Source organism: Ptiloglossa arizonensis, chromosome 12, assembly GCF_051014685.1.
Source record: "Ptiloglossa arizonensis isolate GNS036 chromosome 12, iyPtiAriz1_principal, whole genome shotgun sequence".
Classification (NCBI taxonomy): Eukaryota; Metazoa; Arthropoda; class Insecta; order Hymenoptera; family Colletidae; genus Ptiloglossa; species Ptiloglossa arizonensis.
In genome coordinates, this window is record NC_135059.1 from 11,483,787 (window position 1) to 11,498,309 (window position 14,523).

Below are 14,523 nucleotides of genomic sequence, written 5' to 3' on the forward strand. Positions count from 1 at the left end.
AAGAAATTTGAATAGAATAAATTCTATTGAAGGTTTTACCGAATAAATAATACATTTATATTTTCTCGAGTGGTGGTACAATAATATTACAACTGTCACGCTAAGATACTTATCTCAGTCGTTAGACTAACAGAAGAATGGCACTCGTGGTGTCCTGGGGGAAAGATTCATGTTCCCATCCAACCAGATCGAGTCCCACCCTTTCTAATTTGCTGGTTCTCACGAGGGAAAGACCTTAGGGTGTGTTCGATTTGGACGCTTACGCTTATAAGTATCTACTATAAGCATTCGTTCTCTTAAACTTCCGAGCTGAAGGAAATTCCTCAAAATAGGGAATACGAATAAAATAATACAAATGTTATTCTAAGCGTTATCGACATTTTCATTGCATTGGAGTCGTAATATCGATCCAAATTGGAAAACTGTTTCCACTGTAAAATATAATTGTAACAATTCTACACAATATTGATATTTCGACTGTACTTTAACCTTTACCTCGATCTAAACTAGAAAACTGTTTTAGAGGGGAAACAGTTTTTGGTTTGCATTGCACTCATGATCGCCAATTGATGCACTGGAATTTTTTTGCACTTTAATTTTTCTAATTTTCAAGCTAAACTTTCTAACTTGAGACATATGCTTTGTAAAATATACAGAGATGTAAGATCCAGATTCGGTCTACGATTTATTCTTACCTTTGAGTTGGATCTCTTCGAGGTTTTCAGTTAATTTAAAATTTATCGTACGAATTCGATTCGATTCAATACATATTGAAATTGGATGTCGCAAAATCTTCGGGAATACTTTAATAAGTTTTACGAACGATCCAATTCTTATAGAATAGAACACGAGGTTCGATATAATAGAAGATTGAAATCACTGTCCCCAAACCAGCTGCATCGTAATATGTACTTTACGAATACGTACACTTTGTTCGAGCCTTTCTCCATTGGCCCTATACTCGCATACGAAGTCGTGTACCAAGGAAAATCAAAGTTTAAGGAAAAGGTAATAATGTACCACGAATTCCCTACCTGACGTGATTCAAAGTGAAGGGTTTTTTATATTTATTACTTAGAACCTTCTCTACCTTGGACGAACAGTAATTAAGGCTCTGGTATTAAAAAGAGTTGTGTAATAATTTTGTTTAGCAAACTGAAAAATCGATCAGTTCGAATGTGTACACGTATATTATTTCCTGTACTTTTAACACTGTATAAAAAGAAAGTTTCAGAGGAATGTGACTAAATTCTGAAGTTATTCCTTTTTGATAGAATCTACGTGGAAAGAAACTAATACTTGGTGCGTAAATTTCTGTACCACAGAATGATCTGTCAGAAAAATCTAAATAGGGGTTTTTCAGGGGTATGGGAAAAGCGTGACCGTTATATTTTTTTGAAAATTGAAAATTGACCAAATGGATTCGGTTCGTAACGAAAATATAGATTTTGTAATTAAAAGTTCCGTTTCTGTGTAGTGTAAAAAATAGTTTGGTTCAAAATTTGGAAGAGTTCGTAGCACATACCCTGCCTGAAAGTAAATAACGAAAATATGTTCAAAATTTCGAGCGAATCGATTGAGCGTCGAGAAATCTTGTACACCATTTTTCAAAACATCGTTTCGAGTAAAATGCTTTTATCTCTCTCTCTCTATATATATATTTGTTTAATTTTAAGCGTGGACCTGTACCGAAAGATAATACATTTATGTATGCCAGATTTTAGAGACACATCCATCCGAAACGATCCCAGTGAAAGAAAATTCACGCTCTTCTCGAGGGCCATTAGTAAGATAAGATTAACGAAACGTCCTTGAATGACGCAACGATGGGCTAAAATAAGACACGTTGAAAGGAACAGGATTGAAAGGACGCGAGACGAGGTTTCCCGACTGATTAGGAAATAGAAATTTAATGCGACTCGGACGTCCTTCGCTCTCCTTTCACTGAGTCCTGGTGCTGCTTCCTTCAAGAGCTTTCTCGGAAAGCTCCTGTGTACAGGATCGTAGACACGCGTAGAAACTTGTATTCTTTCCCCTATCGATCCACCGAGGCTTCTTTGTTCATTTGGTCGCATCAGTTTCAAATAAAACGTCAAATTATTCCAATGTCAACTATCGAAGTGTTCGGTGTTCGGAGAATTGCTCGTATCGATGTAATCCTTTGCACTTGGAAATATTTTAAACACGTTTGAATATTATCGATCTCGTAAACACGGGTTTGATATTAGATCGTCTTCGAACGCAACGAATCTGAATCGTCTGTGCAGAAATGACAGAATTGAAAAATTGTTTCGTTCAATTTTTACCAATGCTTCAAGAGATATCGTTCTTCGACGAACCGGAATTTTAAAAGTCCAAAGGTAAAAAAAATAAAAGATTTCGTTATGTTTGAGTATTATGTACGTTTGCAAGGAAACTGGAAGGAAAAAGATCCTAAATCGTTTTTAAATTTTCAAAATGTTTTCACGATCGATTATCGCGTACAAATTTTGAATATTTGAACAATTTGAGAACAAACGGGTCCAAATTGAATTTCTCAGTGTTTGGATTCTATAATAAATGATTAATGGAGAAAAGAAATCGAATTATCATGTGCTCCATTTTGACACGTACGTTCGTCGATACAGTCATTGATGTTGTTGAAATTTTCCTTAGAACCTTCGCGAAATCACACCACAAGTTCTTACCCTTGGAATCAACCAAGACGACGAACTTTTCGTTCTATTTTTCATTCTGTCTTTTTTTTTTCATTCACTCGTAAATTGGTCGACCCTTCCAGCGAATGTAACGGATTTAAGTATTTTATTATCCTTTGTTTTCGTCTCGTTCGTACAATCTTTCTTTACCTCGCAGGATATACTCTGTTCGCTTCGTTTCTCTGCAGCTTCATTCCCCTTGAAAATACGAGATCCTTAATCGTACTGGAAAAATCTGTTCTTAGAACGTCGCAAGGAAAGAAAGGCAGATACGTTACTTTGAGTCGTTATTTGCGCTCGGTGATTTTAAAACCCTGAGACGTTGAACGTTTTAAGTCGTGATTCTGCTTCTTCTCCATAATTTTTTTTTTTTTTTTTTTATACATATTTCCGTCACATTTCTTTTTACGGATAAAAATTGAGAAAGATTCCACCTACAGGATGTACCCGGAGAACAACTTTGAGATTTGAGTTTTGCATCGCAAAGCTTGCAAGCGTCTCGTTCGTGTAGTTTATTATTTAAGCGAGCTGTACTCAATGTTGCAATCTCTTCTTTTCAGATCGATAAAATTCAACGCGATTACATACACGTTAAAGTTTATTTCGGACCGATAATATTTCCAAAATACAATTTTCTAAGAAACAAATTTTGCGCGACGAATTCGAATAGATTTCTGAAATAATCAATCAATTTTTAATCATTTTTCACCGGTTGAAGAAAACTTACGACCACCCTTGAACGGAGATGATTTAAAATAATGAATTTCCACAAGTATATCGAATAGTATTCTATGAAATTATTTAACGTCGTTTCCCCCAAGACGCTGGAAATAAACTTTCCGTTAAAGCAACATTTGAGGGACGTAAATCGACGGAATTGCCATCGTGAAGTCTCGTTTTATCATCTAAAGGAAGTTTTCGACGAGGTTAAAGTCTCTTGAGGCAAAGGGTTCCATAGAGAATTTATTGACTTCGCAGAGAAAGAGCAGAAACTTTTAAACGTCACTTTTGTTGGGTTTATTTGAATAAGAACAGTGGGTAGAAGGCTGCGAAGAGGAATGTGATAAGAAACTGTTCGTGTTAGCTGGTGCATCGAACCCATTTGCATCAACAGCCGTGTGAGAGACGGCCGGTACACGTACCATTATTATTTATCACTTATTTTTGCTTCCTTGTTACGAAACGACAGCATATATTATACACGACGATTTAAAAGCATTTTATCGCGTATTGTACGGTACGTACATAACTACACACGCCCGATACAAGAGTAGGAGTTTTATTATTACGTCAAAGGTTTCCATTTACACGAAAGCAAATGTTCGAAATAATTTTCACTCGTCGAAAGAATGTAGTCTCGTTTTCGAGTTTATGTATATTTTTAATTTTTCTTCGCGATAAAATACTTCCGAGTTGTACACTTCCACACGACCGATCGCTTTTACCGAAAATAAATCGCTATTATTTATAACGTAACGCCGGTATTAACCAGGACTGTACGAGTACATTTTTAAAACCTACATTTTTATTTTTACCGTTCGTTTAAAATTAATCGATCGAACGTTATTTTTAGACAAGTTAACTACGCGATGAAAATGCAGAGGAATAAATTAAAAAAATGTTTGCGCTGTACATAATGGCGGAATGTTTCAATTCGTTCCGAAGAAAAGTAATTTCCTGGCATAAAGTATGAAATAGCTCGTAGAGCATTCTGTTTCCAATTTTCAGACCCCGATGATTCTACCGACAGTGTGCGATGAAAAATCGATTTAAGAAATGATTAAAGAATTTTCAAAATTGAAATATTCACAACCTTCGTTCCCGCCTATGAACGTTCAGCGATTAAAATTCGTGGAGAAAACTTTCCACGATCGATGATAATCTATAAAAGTATAATACAAAGACACTTCTATAAAGATATCGCAACAGATCGAGCAAAATCAAAAGAAAGTGCAACTTATCATTTTGTTGGTATGAAATTTTTTCACGCAATAAGGGACATCAAACTTTAAAATTTTTGTCTATTTTCGTGACAAAACGGTCCGCAAAAATCAATTTATATTCCCGAAACTGTCCACCGTTCTCTTTTTTTAATTCTTTTCATCCCCAAGGATTGTCCTTGCGGTGTAAATTCAGGTTGAACAATCGGTGTTCGATGGTTCCGGTGTCAAGTCTCCTAAATGTTGCGATAAAATCACGGACTCTGAAAGCGTAGGAGGACGGTCCCGTTTGCTCCGGTTCGTTTTTCATTTTTGTCACCGGTGCTCACCCGATGAAACGCAAATATCCGGCCGGTTTCCCTCGGCATGATCCAGAACGGTCACGAGGAAAACACAAATTTCCCGAGCTCCTTCGCCGATAGGAAGCAATTACCACGGAAGAGAACGGGGGAGCACTCGTTAATCTTACTCCAGTGATCAATAGTTTCATAAAGCGCGTTATTTCCGTTCCTTTGGACGAATTGAGCCGCCACTTCGCCATTGTTTACCCCGAAGAGTTATTTTGTTAATTCGGTCGATGCCCGGGCTCGAGTAACGAAACGTTTTCGTTCCCTCGGCGAGTTGTCTTCTCTTTGCGACGAGTTGTCTTCGTTTCGTTCTGGTTTCGCTTTCTTTTTTTTGTTTTTTCTTTCGGACGGAATTCGCCTCGGGATGTTGTTGGTTCTAAATGAAACGACTCGAAAGAGACTTACAACGCCATTATTTTATTGTCCACCTGGCAATTACTCGTTTATTTCTTCCATCGATAGAAACGACTTTCTGGATGGACGCGTTGTTGCCGACCTCTTTGTACGAAGTCGCTCGGAGACAAATGAATCGTCAATGGCTAATGAAGTGTCTGTTTCCACAGATTGTTATAGTATACTCTATAGTATCGCTCAATTCGTATTTCGCAGACAATAATGGCGCATTGTTTCTGTACATTGTTCACAGATATACCGGCACGTTTTCCCAGATTACAGTTTCTCTGTTTGGCCACAACCGCAAATTCAATCATAATATTCGCGCGATTGTACGTTAATCGTAAACTAAAGTACTGTTACGGTTTATCTTATTGACTGATTTGTGATTTATAAGCGACGGTAGTCCTTTCATCGTTACGTGAACGCGTGACCGTTCATTTGGTATTATAAATAAATACAAAAATGATCGCAAGCATTTGTAGTCGTATCGAGCTATTCGGCGAAACTTTACAGTCTTCGTAACGAAAGAAAGTGGAATTAAATAAGTACAGCGTTTGGACTGTTTTTCATTCATAAATTGTACGAATCTATTTGCGTACCATTAAGTCCGACTAAGGTCGTGTTTGGACTTATTTTCAACGAAAAGATCTCGACAATCCATCGATAATATTCTTAGAAAGATATTTTAATTTTCATTGACAAATGTGTCAAGTATGAATACTTTTTGTGTTCAGTTTAACAAGTTGCTACCTTACACCTTACAAGTTCTACTACAACAATCGTCCTTTTTACTCATTATTTTAGCAACAAATTATTTTTGACAAATATCTTAGTAACTCTCAAATATCTCAGTTAGTATCTATTTTACTATCTATTTTAACCGTACACAGATTTTACTACAACAACCATCCTAGTGGCTCTTTATTTTATCCACGTAAAGGCTCTTTGGTGAAAACTTGCCTTTTCCAGTGTCTCCTTGGATCAATCAGGGCACCTCCAAAAATCTAAAGTCCTGTAACATCCTTGGAGAAATTCAATTCTGTCGACTATCTTTTCGCTCTTCCCTAGGTCAACGACTACTCGAAGGATTGCCCTGGCTAAAAAAATGTAAACAAAGGCGATGACGATTCTTTCGCGTACAACCAAGGTGAAACTCTTCCCTACAGTCGAGCATCGTTGTATTATGTATTCTTTGCGCGTGTACAGGAAACCGACTTTAAATTTGCCGAAGAATTCGCTGCAACTAATTACTTAGAAACGACAGAAACGAACCGGACCTTCGTCAATGATAGCTCACGAAATTCCGTGAACTTTCCAACCACTCGGCTCCAAGTTTGCAGAGTATACACGTACCGGAAGTTTCGGTTAACTCGTTAGTAATTTGTGTTATACTCCTGGTCCTTGAACTGAGCGTCAGCTAAGTGTTACAGAAGCTGATACCGAGTACGCGAGTAAATAAATTAACCAAAGCTTGGGTCGCATCTACCGCTTGTAATGGAGATTTGTGTACCGACGATTCTACAAAATGAGAACTCTTTCTTCGAGCCAAGTGTCACGGAAACTGATACGCGAGTGGATAAATTGACCAAAGTTTGGGGAGCAGATATCGATTGTAACGGAGATTTCTGTTCCAACGAGTTAAACGATTTCCGTGATACGCGTTCTAGAATTATCATACGCGAGAGACGATCATTTCGAAAAGGAAAATATTCAAACAACATATATAGTAAGACATAGTAAACATATATAGTAAATATTCGTAAGAGAAAATGAACCTTTCGAGCAATGTTACGTTAATTTATTATTCCGAGTCGTTGGATCGTACAACAGTGAATTGTGAAAAATTCACCGCTCGTCTTGCAGGCAAAAGTATTTTTTTTTCTTTCGAAGGATTTCGTAATTACGTAATATAATTGCTAATAGAAAATATAGTGTTCGTACAACCGACAGAATTTTCTACCGTATTTTTAATTACAACCTGCTCGAATCTATTCGGAAAACTGTTCAACAACCTTCGGTAAAAACTAGTCCGAATAAGCTCCTGCTTCGACTTATTTTTAATTAAAATCTCATTAAGGTATTCGTAACCGTTTCGTGGCGTTACAATGAGAAACGGAAAAGCTTTTAGATTTAATTCAGCCCCGCTTCGAAGCGGAATAACAGGTTTTTCGATCTACTTACATCGACTACTCGAGCCGAAGAAACATATACGGTGGACGAGGTGTTTTCCGAACAGGTGTTCTTAACTCAGATTTTCACAATAAGCGAGACAACACTATACTGTCCGTCCGTGACAAGAAGGCAAACGAGTGTTTCTGTCTCCATTAGTTTGACCAGGACTACTGGCTCCCCTTCCGTTTCACGCGCTCTCGCTATTGGCCGAGGACGATGAGGAAGATCGAAAGCGACCAATAGCGACAATGTACGCGATCGTGGACTAGAGTGGGAGCGTAAACACTGGTGACTTCCTCTCGTAAACGGACAGTAGATAGTGAACCCTCGCAGAACGAACGCGAGTCGTCTTTCAAAAATTCGACGTACCGGTGAAAGTACTTCGAGTGCTTTTCGCTACGTTTATAATTAACAATCTACAGCCGTGTAAACGTAGAAAGTGTTACGTTTGTATAAAAACCAAGTACACTTCTGCGTGCAAAAAGTGTCGACGTAACGTTTGTAAGGATCATTGGAATCGTGAGAATTTTGTGCAGAATATTATTTATCCTTCAAACATGCCGATTTTTCATTTCTCTGTGATAAATCTATTTCTGTACAATAATTTATAAATTTTTCGAACCTGTATTTCTTTCTCTACAATAAACCTATAAAGATAAAGTGCAAGGAAAGAGTTCCATTTTGAAATCTATTATTCATGCGCAATTTTGACACGGGTCAGAAACGATCCAGCTTCCACGTGATCCATCCTTCGAGATTTGAAAACGTTACGGGAAACGAAACGGTGGTGGGGGAGGTATTAGATGCAAACACATGCGCGTGTATATACAATAAATAATGAAAATGATTCGAACCTCGGACCGTTTGGTATTTAATTATTTTTAATTAAAACGAATCCAAATGCCATGTCCGAAACGTTCTTCGATGAAACGCGACGGGGAAACAGTTGAATTAATACGATCAAGCATCGGTGTCTCATTTAATTACTGCAAACCCGTTTTCCATTACACAAACACGATCGTAACGAATTATCTACAAAGGAATAACAAACACCCGTCGATTATTTTGTAACTGGATACGGTTCGCCGAATTATCGTCGGCACGTTAATTGTCAGAGACCGTCGAATGTGCTCCATTAATTATCGTTGGTTGCAAAGCCTCGTCGTTTCGAGATCCGTGGCTCTTTCAAGAACACGGCGAGAGAGTGAATCAGGGGTCAGGGGGTTGCACGATGTAACAATCGTACCCGATGCAAATGTCGGACGCTGCGAGGAATAAAAGAGCGGCCAGGTTACTCGACGACGTAGAAAAATGAGGAACTGTCGCCCTGGGACCTCGTTACCCGGGAACAAAGGGGGATTCACGGGGAATTCGTGTCGGGGACGATTCGAATCGTTTTGGAAGAAAAATTCCTTTCCGCTACGTGCAACTTCGGGCCCCGCGCTATTTAAACACCGTGCCAATTTCGACGAATCAAAACTTTCTAGCTTTTTTACACTGGAAATACCAAACGGGTCGGTTCCACCTGTTTCGAAATTCTTTTTAAAATTGCTCGATTATTAACAGTGTCTTTGTGCATAATGTTCGTCGGCAATTATTAAAGCAGATAGTTGCTCGTAAATTAATTCTCCCCATTTAACTTCGAAAATATGTTTACGGTATGTTACAAACAGTAACACGTTCACTATCGGTGGTTCTAGTGTCGAAGGGGCATCCCTGTTCACGAGCGATAACAGAAGTTGTTAAGTTGTTCTTCGTACAATTTTTTTTCATCTAACTGTAAGAGCGAACAATTTGGAATTTTTTTAACGGATTGTAAGGTATATTTACTACACTTTGATATTTTTTTTAACGTTCACGGTACGAATAAAGTCTACTCGCAGGACGAAAAATAAACGTCGTTCGCCAGGGAGATGAAAATGTCACCTCCATATTATCGAAAACGACAATTTCGAACAAATTCTTATTTAATAGAAGCGTCGTGAGTGCTGCTGGTAAAATAAAGATTTGACCTAAATTTTCAGGCAAAAATCGTTTAAAGAATAGAAAATGAAATTATGAGAAATGAAAAAAAATGAAAAGAAGGTTTTGAAAAAAAAAAAGAAAGAATTTCACGTTTCTTATTGATTCTATTACCAGCACTGAAGAAACATTTTCTAAAGTGTTGAAATTTCAAAATAATTTTCCAACGAGTCATGGTTGGTGGAGATCGAACGACTCTTATCATTGGTCGACAAGACTCCTTGAAATTCTGAACGTTCTCAACAATCACGTATCCCGTGAATTCTTTGTCGACCTGTCCACATTGTATCCGCATGAAAGCCTGATAACGTATCACCTGGCACAAATTTTCCGACAGTTCTGCTATCTATGCAAATTCAAGTACTCCGCGTAGCGGAAAATTAGTATTGTTTCTATCTTTCATCGACTTTTACGTATCATCGTTATTTCGCGTGACCTTCTTTCAACAATTTAACTAATCCATCGGTTCAGCGATTGTTTGCCACTGTTCGCCCTTTTTACAGTATAGAGATTAACGATGGAATGATGAAATAGAATTTCAAATTATGTTGAATATTTTTATTAAGAATTAATAATTTATATATAATTAATAAAATTTGTCGAGTTACGTGCCACGTCATGGTAGATTTTCCCCTACCAAAATAACGATTATGGGATTTCATGTGAACAAAAAAATTGCTCCAGTGATGGACAAATTATGTTGAATATTTTCATTAAGAATTTACGGATAAGATACACACACACACACACGCGTATACATAATTAATGAAATTTGTCAAGTTGTATGCCACGTCATGGTAGTATTTTCCCCTACCGAATTCAAATTATTGAATCCTGGTGTATTAATAGGTCGGTACGAAGTTCATTAATAATGTATGATACGTATTTTCAAACTTCGCTCGATCATCACAATTTACAACCCATTGGTTAAGAGTAATGGATCAAACGTACTCTCGTGTGGCATTGATTTAACGCTATTAAAATCTGTTATAGAATTCCTATGGAGCTACTTCAATTATGATTCGCTGTTAAACAGCGATTTCGCTTAGTAACGATTTTCGTTGATTTCGTACGATACGGGTACGCACGACCACGTGATTAAAATTATGGAAATTCTGAGACTCGTTTAAAATTCACAAAGCTCAGGAAGGTTGCTCCGAAGCGTTGAACGTTTGAAAATTTAGTATCTGGGAGCGCGTGTTGCGTATCGCATCATTCGGTTGGAGAATTTGCATAGCAATTAGCCGTATACGGTGTCCATTCGATGTCGTTTAATAATTACGAGAACAATTTGACACGGTAACGTGTAAATTGATCATTGCGCGCATCTCGAAGATCGTAAATTAATCACGAGGATCATTCGTTGCAAGATTTTTCATTGCCTAATAATTCGGTGTCTTAGAAATCGATTTTTATAAACGTTGAAAGTAGAATTTTCGCTTTCAAAATTACTCTTCTCTTCCCGAATTGAACGTATTCTAAACTAAAATAAAATGTAGCGAGGGTGAGATCGTACAAATAGAAGTTAATTACTTTCAACGAGTAAAACATAACAATCTTGGTACATCGTATTTGTATGCTCAGGGCAGACAAATTTAGCTAAGTAAAATTCTATAAATATTGTACACTTTTGGTGTACAATTGATCACCAAAATTGATCTCTAACAAAAATTCAATCTCATTCGCTCTAAATTGAAACGGTATCTATTTCGTGATAAAATATCCTACTCGTCCTCTGTTGATTAAAAAATGCTACCGCGATTCTCGTACGAATTTGACAGGCTGTCTCAGTTTCGGTACAATTAACGTCGCGCAAATATCGGTTCGCGTTATAAGTTGCACATTAAATGCATTCAAAGGGTCGAGATACTCTGTCGGGAGGTGACCGCAGATTTTGCGGTAATGTCGCGTTAAATCAAGCCGGTAATAATTACACGTTGAAACAGAGAGTGGTGGGAACTCGGTAACACGGACGATCCTGTTTAAACGGTGGTTGAAAAGGTCGTGTATGGAATTTTACTTTAAATACCGGTGCCTCGTTTCGCACGCGCTTTCCACGGGAATGGAAGCTGACAGAACCATTCGAATCCTTTCCACTATTCGTCGCTTGATCACCGAAACGATTAATTAGTCGTTTTCCACCGGAGCAGTTTCGTTCGACGTTCTCCTCCCGATCCGATCGTTCGTGAACGCGAACGACAAAAGATAATTTCGTATTAATTGATGAAACCGATGTAAAACGGAATTAACGTGGACCCTTGTCGGGAACAGATTTTCTCTCTTCCACGGTGCGATTCCCTGCTCTTCGGAGAAGCAAACGAGGCTTTCACGTTGCGACAGAGCTTTGGAAAAAACATCGTAATCTATTTAATGCAATGTAATTGCAGTCACCAACCACCCATCCTCGCCAGTTTTCTGGATCGTATCTGTTCCGAGGGAAGCAGTTTCGCGCAGCGTGCTCTTAATAAATTATTATTGATAATGATACACGCAGCCTTTGCAAAGTCCATTTTCGGGCCAATGAAATTCTGGCGGGACGTACGGTGCACGAAGGTAGTAGCTTTGCTGCAAAAATTACTCTGTTACACCGAGTATTATCAAAACTTGACAAATGAACAGTTTCCTAACAATGAGTACACTTATTATGATAAACACTTTGAAACTACCATCGTTTTTAAAGTCAGTCGAAACTGGAATTGAAAATACCCTTAAAACGATAGTTTTATTCTTTCAGAAATGCATCGTGTTCGTAATAACACATACACACACATATATTTTATATATCTATGCAATATTACGTCGTATAAAATATATTTACGATACACGTATATTTGTATCGAGAAACCGTTGATTTTTCAAGAAACTATCGATTTATATTATCCGCTGGTTTCTCTCGTTACCATTCCGGTGATTTTATCTTAAATGTAAAATATTTATATTTCCTTTCGTGAAACGTAAAGCGATCAATATTACTACAGAGCGAGCAATGTCACCGATGTTAGTTTGAATAATGGACGTTCTGTGTAATGCACGCAATAACCGTACGTCTTCGAGACTACGATACACGGCCGATAAAAGTGCCGGCTTGACGAGATGAGATTTGAATAATCGATCTTTCGTGATAAACGAGTTACATTGTTGCATCTTTCGGCAAGCGTGGCGCGTAGCGTTTTGTTTTCCATCGTCCTATTATTTAAAAGGGGGCTGAGCACACGTAGCGCCATCCATTATTCAGAAGTTCATTCTCCACTGTGAAATGTACTGTCACGTGTTATTACATCACGTCTACGAATTACAGGTCGGAAAAGAAACGATAATCCCGTTAGATGAAATTAAAATCTAATCCCTCAGCCGACGTGCAAACATGAACATCGAGAGACTTCGCAACGAATTAATTGATCAAACATGCTTGTTTCGAAGTCAATTACTCCGACACTTTTCACTTCGCGAAACCATCGTTCTTCGTTAGGATGTCGTGCATCAAGAGCAGACGAATGCGCAACACCTACGAAAGAATTATTATTATTATTTCTCTTTGTTCCCGGTGACGCGACTTCCGTTTCGAAAAAGAACAAATTCACAAAGTATCAAGAACGAATAGTCAAACACTGACCTGTAACAAGAGAAACTATTGACTTTTATTATTTATTTATTTGTCGTCTGTGCACAAATCCAACACTGGCTACAGTATCGTATCCTGTTCAAAACTAAATAATTTTTATTGGTAAAATTATTTCCATTGTATGGAACAGCGATGATATTAAGATCTCTCGTTCTTAACGAACCAAATTTTACAATGGGTAATTGAATTATCATGAACACTGAAACTTGTACTACTTATTTGAAATGTGATCGAGAATAGAATTGAAAATTCAATTGATAGCAATATCTTACAACTATTTTAAAGCTTTTTCGTTAAAAGTTGTATATGTGTCAATATATGGTCACTTTTTTCATCTATAAGTGTCTGAGCTCGTCTCTGTATGTTTTTGATATTTTCTCGACTGTTTTTTATATATATATATATAGATCGTGATGGAATATGAATATAACTTTCTCGATCGATTAATGTTTATTACATATGGATGCAGAAGACAGTGCGATCAAATGTTCACATATGCAATACTCTGTCATGTAAAATATATGTATATATAAATAGAAGATATATACATCTTCGAGTGAGTGCTCTGAACGATTCCATTTACGAAATCACTGTTTATATAAACAAAGGAACCGTATGAGGGTTTGTGAAACTTCGTCCACAATTTTTCAAAACCGGTTCATCTCAAACACGATGTCGAGCTTCGAGAAGACCTAGGTCTGCTTCGACTGGTATAAAGAGGTCTGTGTCTTAAGGGTGGTTGAAAAAAATCCAAAAACAAGTGCGAAGAGAGTTTCAGCAACAATAGGAACAAGTTCTTCTCTTGTGTTGCTGTACCCGTATCATGTTCAACGAGTGCAGAGCCTCGCTCCACCAGATTATTCAGCAAGAGCAGAGTTCTCGCAGTGGATTCTTCTAAAGTGTGCACTAAATCCACACAGTTTATTTCGCATATTTTATTCACCGGCGAAGCTACGTTTACAGAAACGGCATCGTAAATTTTTATAACAACCACACGCGGACAGGAGAATACCCTCGCGTAATTATTCGAACAAATCACCGACAGATGGTTTTCATTGAACACAAAATGGACACTGTAGATCGCCTATTAGGATTTATTATTTCATCGAATCGTATATATTACGAACGATGACATATATTATTTCATCTGCTGCACTTGGTTCGAATTAATCGCTACTTCAAACATCGTGTTCGTGGTTTCATTCGTCGTTTATTCGATTGAAAACGAAAGTAAGTAGAAATCTACAGAAATGAAAAGACAAGATTCCAAGTCATCGATAATTCAGTTGAATCGAAAAGCTGCTTTTATCTACTCTTGGATTATTTTC

General features: G+C 37.5%; 1 protein-coding gene across 2 annotated transcripts in view; it reads right to left on the reverse strand.

The window, feature by feature from the left end:
* The window catches only part of LOC143153004 (adenylate cyclase type 6), a 116,564-nt gene that overhangs the window by 77,883 nt on the left and 24,158 nt on the right, over positions 1–14,523 (reverse strand). The window lies entirely within an intron of this gene.